General features: G+C 34.4%; 1 pseudogene; it reads right to left on the bottom strand.

The window, feature by feature from the left end:
* Nucleotides 1-6,394: 6,394 nt before the first annotated feature.
* LOC111558881 lies at nucleotides 6,395-6,500 on the bottom strand (annotated as a pseudogene).
* Between the last annotated feature and the right edge of the window lie 1,295 nt (nucleotides 6,501-7,795).

Below are 7,795 nucleotides of genomic sequence, written 5' to 3'. Positions count from 1 at the left end.
GATTTCGGGGGCTGTGCCTTGCAGGGTGGGCTGTCCTTCCACCCACCCACCCCCGGCTCCCTCCTGCCAGTTCGTGTAGCATGCACTGCCTCTCTGCCCTTCCTACCCTCTTCCGTGGGCATCTTGTCTATGCTTGGCTCCCGAGCATCCATTCTGCTAGTCTTCTGGCGGTTTTCTGGGTTATTTAGGCAGATGTTTGTGGAATCTAAGTGACCAGCAGGATAAGGTGAGCCTATGGGCCTCCTATGCTGCTATATTCCAGAATGGCATCTTGAGACTCTGCTCTCAGCTCTCCTGGCTTCCTCCATTGGGCACTGAGGCCCCTGGCAGGTGTGAGCTCTGCGCACACACCCGGTGCAGCTCAGCCTAAATTATCTTTAAAAAAAGCTTCCAAAACTTATTTTTAGTCACTTAGGATCTGACTTATTTGCATATCCTGTAAAACCTGTCCCCACATCTTCTGGCCTTTGATAAAATAGAGTCTGTGGTTAAAGACCTCAAACTGTTATGGCCCTTTAGGGCTCTCTGACACAGAGACTTTCCACCATGCTGCTGAGTGACATCATCTAGATACCTAACCCCTTCTCTGATCCCTTTCTATACCCAAGGAGTTCCTCATTCTCTTTCTCTTCTGAGTAAAGACCCCTTTGCCTTACCTTTGGCTAGGACTGCCTGTGAGGGAGTTTGTTTCTTAGGAAACCCTGTTCAAATGTCACCCAGTATACTTGTTTTGCATTACTGCCTCTTTTAATCATATCTTTTTCCTTATCAGCTTCAAGTTTCTTAAAATCTTGGCAGAACTTAAAAACACACATTCAAAGACACACAGAGCCAATTAAACTTGTAAAACTTGAACTGCAAATCTAATTAAATACATTATATATGAATATGTGCAAGAATTAAGAGTAATATTTGCAAAAAGCAAAGAGTATGACAAAGCTTTATGAATATATATTTGTAGAAATATCTGTGTAATTTGCAATGTAAAAGTAAAGACACTGTTTTCTCCATGTTTTGAGGTAATGACTAAAGACAATTTTAAAAAATATTTTGTGGTCTCTTAGTATCTTTGACACTCTTTCTACTGCTCTTTTTTTTTAACTTGCTTATCTGTAGGTTATAAAACTAAAAGGCATATAGGGGCTCCTGGATGGCTCAGTCAGTTAATCGTCCAACTTTGGCCTAGGTCATGATCTTGCAATTTGTGAGTTGGAACCTCACATCAGACTCTGTGCTGACAGCTTGGAGCCTGGAGCCTGGAACCTGCTTCAGATTCTGTGTCTCCCTGCCTCTCTGCTCCTCCCCTGATCATGCTCTGTCTCTCTCTGTCTCTCAAAAATAAATAAATGTTAAAACATTTTAAAAACAAACAAAAAACAACCTGAAAGGCACATAAATAAATTTTCATAGAATCTAGTTATGTACAATAACTTCTTTTAAAATTAAAATAATACTTATACTTTGTATGCATAGCTTGTGATAAATTAAATGTCCATTTGTTGAATAGAGAACATGAATTTTACCTAAGAAAATGCTTGATTTCTGATGGTAAACCTACTTTATGATTTTTTCTTTCATTAATTTATTCACATACACATTCAATAATCAGTGTTATGCTGAAGATGACATATGTTTTAGATTTAGAATTATGTTTCAAATTATAGCTCTGCTGTTTACTAATTATGAAAATTTGGACAAATCAGTTAACATTGTTGAACCTCACTTGCCTTAACCTCCCATTGCTTAATTGCTTGATCAGTCATATTTGCACTTATGTACTCAAACATTTGTTGAGCTCTCAATATGTGAATATGTTATTAGCAAAACTAAAATCTTCCTGGTTTAATCAGCTCCAATGCATAGGAAATTTGTTTGGAAAGTTCTTATTAACTAGTAACAAGGTAATAAGATAGCACTTATACAGTTCTTTTGGGGCACAGTATCCCCAATTTATATAGCTCCTGGCGTATCTTTGGAAGTTGTTTGTTTTGTTGCCTTCTTTCAAAAGGAGAACTATCAAAATACTAATTTAGATGGTCATAATGCAAAGGTTTGACAGTCAGATGAAGAATAATCATTAAAGAAAATGATCAAGACAAGTAAGAAAAGGAGAATTTAAATGACTAAATACAAGCAAACTTTCTGAGGAATGTAAGATAAAGCCATGACAATTTCAATTGCAAGAATTTCTGCTTTTTGCTTGTTTCTGCTTTGGCTTACTTGTTCTATTATTATTCTCAAGAAAGTAAATTATTTAATACATATGCTCACTGTCAAAAAATAGTTTTCACCAAAAAGGAAAAAGTTCTTTTCTTTCTTGCCTCAGAAACAAACTAAGCTTTTAAGCAAGGATTATTTTTTGGTGATATTTTCCTTTGCTGTGGAAATATAAGCTATTTTCTATTTCTTTAGGCAGAATATTGGACAGTCAAAATTCTGTGCCCAAAACTTTGGGAATTATTTAAAAGCTGGTTCCTGACCATTTTGAAATTATATCATTTGATAGATAGATAACAAATGCCCCTGCTGATTCTACTGATGATTTTTCTCAAGGATTGCCTGGAGTAGACCCTGTTAATTCTTCAAGCCAGGAGTCCAAGTCTGTAGGTGAGTGTATGTGCACTTGTTCCCTGATAGCTCATTGAGTTTATATGAAGTCAGTGTAAACTCAGTTCGTACCCAAGTACACACATGTCACTATTGCCAAGTGAACTCAAAACTGGCTATAATTGGTCTTTGTTGTTTATAAAGACATTTGTTTGACTAGGTGTAGACATTCAGCTATATGCTTCCTGTTAAAGTAAGATCTTTAAGGCAAGTGTGGATGGTGATCTATTAGATGGATGTGAACTATAAACAGGATTGTTCAGGATTAGTATTGAGTTGTTTTGGCTTCCCATAATACTTAAAACAAGACTCATTACTTAATATAACCTACAAAGCCTTAAATTATCTGACCCTTTCATGCCCCTTCAACCTTATCCCCTGCCATTTTATTCTTTGATCGCTAAGGCCCAGCTAAATTGACCTTTCTGTCTCTCAGACACACCAAACTCTCTTAAGGGCCTTTCTGTTTTTCATTCCCCTATTTAGAATACTAAGTCCTCTGATCTTGAATAAAACTATTCTTTTCATCTAGATCACAACTCAAATATTGTTACCATAGAGAAGTTCTTCCCTGACTACCTAATCTAATGGCATGTTTATTTCATCCCACCCACCACTGACAGTCACTATCACATATTTCTTCATGTTAGGTATTTCTTCTATCAAGAATTACTTTTTAATTGTCTTTCTCCTTTTACTAAAATATAAGCCCGGTGAAAGTAAAGTCCTGCTCTCTTATTCACAGCTATATCTTTAACACCTAGAGCAGTGTCTGTGTTGTAAGAGACACTCATAAATTTATTAAATGAATATATAAAATTTAAGAATAACTTACACTGCACTCTATCAATTTGTAAGTTCAAAAGAACATTAATGTATATCAGGATCAGAGATTGGGTCCCAGGAACAAGGACCCTTAAGTCTAATATAAGAGAGAGATCTCCAGATGTATTCCCTTCTCAGACTGCAAGAATCATAGCACAGGAAAGGGTATCAAAAGGAACTCTTGATGTAGTTCCCATAATTCTAAACTCCATTAAAATCCTCTGTTTTCCTTTCCCCCAATATTGTAAAATTCAAATATGATGGCCTTGCATATGATTGTTAAAAATGGGTCTTCTTTGGGCCTCTACTACATCATTTTCTTTTCCAATCCATTATTCACACTCGACAAAATGATCTTTTAAAAATGTAAATGATATAACATCATCAAGTTTCCCTCAGCAGATACGCGGAATCATTACCTTATTTTTAGAGTCTGCACAATCTGGCTTTCTACCCTCCATCCACTTTGATATTCTTTCTGTTACTGGAATGTGCCATGTCCTTTCTCTTAGTTTAAGGCTTCACATATGCTATTCCATCAGCTTGAAACAGACTTTCTTCAGCCTTCTCCGCTTTCCTAACTTATCCCTAAAGTCTCAGATAAAATGTCCCTTTTTCAAAGAGGCTTCCCTTACCATCCAGGCTAATTGACATCTCTAATATGAATTCTCATAAGCCCCTGTGCCCTCCATTATTATGCTTAACACATTTCATTCTGATTCCAGAATGGGAAGCAGGAAATAAGTATGTTTTATCTACTGTTGCATAGTGCCTGGCACAGAACAAGTTCTCAGTAATTATTTAAACGAAATTATTCAATAGTGTGTTTGGAGTTTAATCACTCAGATTTATGTATATAGTTAGCTTTGATTCAGTAACAAGAATTAGCTTTAGAAAAGTGACACAGACCTTTTTTATTTCTTATACAGCATTCCACATTATTTCGTTTTTCTCCTATGAAAAAGAGTATTTTTTTTCCAAAAAGAGGCTTTTTATAAAATGGCCTCAGATCTTTGAAACAGCCCATTTTTTTAATTTTCCTAATCACATCACATCTCTCCCCATCATTAAATTGTTGTTCTCGAAAGACCATCTTTCCAAAATGGAGTACAGAAGATCCATACATTCTTGTTAATACTTGGCCCTCTGGATTTTGTAGTTTTAAATTACCAGAGACAGGTTGTAGCATTTAAGAATTAGTGGAAACAAACACTGAACTTGGAGGACTATGAATCCTCTGGGCTGATCAAAGTTATTATAGTCTCATGGTCACCATGTCTCAATTATGTCAAACAAAAAGCATCTCTCCTTTGGACTGTAGAATCAATAGTGGAACTAAAACATCAGTGATGGTTTAGATATTTACAGTAGCTGAACATATTAGTTCTGTTGCATGTTAGTGCATTTTGTTAATCTTATTTTCATCAATAACAAGCTCCATTACAAATTGATTTGATGTACCTATTAGAACATCTCTTATGTGGTGTACCACAACTATTATGTACTCGGCTAGTACTTTTTGATCAAGATTAGTTAATATTCTACACTGTGAAAACACACTGTTCAAAAAGGAAATATCAGTGGTCAAAGTTCATAAGATATTTTGTGTTTTAAAATGTAGTACATTCATTTATGTGACTTTCAGCAGTCTTTTATAATCTAGTGAAACAATATTTGCTTTCACAGTCAATCATCTCTCATGAGATGATTTCCAGCTAAATACTGGAAATATTGCTTATCTCCACTCTGAAAGTATCTCCCACCATATTGAAAAACAGTAAACAAATATACATGCTTTATTTGATTTAACAGGATAGACAGATGGATCTTAAGATGTACCTACACTATATTGAAGCACTGAAGTTCCTTGTACATGCTGTTGTTTAGAGACTGTGTTGAAATTATTGTAGATCCAACAAGGTTTTAAACATTTCAGTTGTGTCTAAATGTAATTTTTTAAAATGTTTATTTATTTATTTTGAGGGTGGGGAGGAGCAGAAAGAGGTAGAGAGAGAATCCCAAGCAGGTTCTGTGCTGTCAGCGTGGAGCCTGATGGGGGGCTTGGTACCACCGCGTGAGATCATGACTTGAGAGGAAATCAAGACTTGAACACTTAACCGAATGAACCATCCAGGCACCCTTAAATTAATTTTTTTAATTTTGTATATATTTTTTTAAAGTTTATTTATTTTTGAGAGAGACAGAGACAGAATGCAAGTGGGTTGGGGCAGAGAGAGAGGGACATAGAATCTGAAGTAGGCTGCAGGCTCTGAGCTGTCATCACAGAGCCTGACACAGGGCTCAAACCCACCAGCTGCAAGATCATGACCTGAGCCAAAGTCAGACGCTAAACCGACCGAGCCACCCAGGCGCCCCTAAATTTAATTTTTTTTAAGTAACCAATGATAAACTTTGTTTTTAATATAAAACTTTTCAAAACATAGTCTGAAATTTTGTGCATTCATAATACTGTGTGTTGTTGTTAAGGGATAGTTTGGTATATCAAACTATATATATATCAAAATATATAAATATATGTAAAATATTATCTTAAAGGGCAAAGAATTAGTACTGAGAACAAGAAAATTACCCTTTTTGGATGAAAGAATGTCACAGCAGCAAACACACTTGTTTATAATTTTTTTCCTCCATTTTGTTTTTCATTGGTAGAGGAAAATTGTGGGAACTCATAATGATTGGGGATGCTAGAAAAACAACTTCATACCTTCTCTTTGGTATGATTTGGAAGCAGTCTGGTCTCTTGTTAGAAAGCCATATCTGCAAGATTTTTTTTTTTTTTTCAGACAGGCCCAAAAGGTTGTAATGATGCAGCGGACATTTTTTTTTTTTTTTATCCTAAATCAAGAATTCTCATTCTCAATCCTGAGGGTAAAACAAAGAGAACATAGGTTAAAAATTAGCATATTCGTCTAGGATTACTAATAATGAAATCTTACTTTAGATAGAATTTCATATTTATTTAAATTTTATTTTATATATGTGCTGTCATTTTAAACTGATAAGAACAGATACTACACTTGATCTTAGCCAAAAGGCCGAGAAGCGATGTGCTGTCATTTTAAAAATGTGATTTTTCAGTGCAAGTTAGTGGTTAAAATTATGTATTTTAAGAAGATCTTCATCATTTGCAACAATATTAAGTTTAAAAATTATGCCATCAATTACATTCTTTCTCTATGAGAACCATGGCAATGGTAAGCATTGCTCTTTGGCCATGAGAGTGCAGTTAACACATCCAACAAATTGGCGATAATTTATCTAAATTTCCAGCAAAGTACCTTATTGGTAACTGCCTGTTGAAATCTGGTTTAATAAATACAGTACTCAAGTATTTTCCCCTCCCAAGAGCTGTAGTTAATGAGGATAAATAATTTGCAAGCCATTTTTCTTCATAGTTCTTTCTTCATATGAATCCAACTCGTGAAAATACCTCATTCATTTCAAATTACCTGGACTACTCTCCTCTACAACTGTCATTCTTTTACACCATTGTACTCTAAATATCATTCAATAATCTAGGAAAAGATGAATAAAACCAGACAAAATTCTTGCCCTCTTTCTTGCCCTCTCTCTGTATTTATATATATATATATATATACACACACACACATACATATATAAATATACACATACATACACATATACATAAACAAATGAGGGCTTATGGGGAGGGTTTTTTTTTAGAATTTTTAATAATTAATAAGAATAAAGATATGTAAAAATTATAAATTAGAATTCCTGGACAAAATGGTCAATTTTCTAGAAAAAAAATAACATAAAAACATAAGTTAAAGGTTTTCCAGAATAAAAAACATAAAAGAAACCAATGAGTATAAAAACAGGTTGGGAAAAGAAAAGTTTAAAGGAATTGCCTGAAAGATAACTCAGGTCCAAATGTTTTTATAGCTAAATTTTCTTAAACCTTTAAGAAACTGGAAATTCCTGCACTTTCCAAATTTATATTACCAGAAAATAAACTCTTCAAGGACACAAAGTTCATTTTCACAACCAGCATAACAGCATAACTCTGATGTATAACTTTGGCAAAGATAACCCTTATTACAAACACACTACAGTCTAATCTTATTTATGAATATATGTGTGTGTGTGCATGTTTGTGTTTGTATACACATATATGCGTACTAAACAATGAAATAATACAGGTGAGTATTATCTAATTGTGGAGCTGTAGAAGGACATTCTAAGCATGACTTCTAAAGAAAAACTATATACGAAAAATTAAATACTTGATAGATTTGATTACATACAACTTAAAAACAAATTAAATTAATATCATTAAAAGCAAAAAATGGCAAACTGAGAAAATAATTGAAAAATAAAT

The sequence above is a fragment of the Felis catus genome, chromosome X (genome assembly GCF_018350175.1).
Source record: "Felis catus isolate Fca126 chromosome X, F.catus_Fca126_mat1.0, whole genome shotgun sequence".
Classification (NCBI taxonomy): domain Eukaryota; kingdom Metazoa; phylum Chordata; class Mammalia; order Carnivora; family Felidae; genus Felis; species Felis catus.
This window is presented reverse-complemented; position numbering and strand designations above follow the sequence as displayed.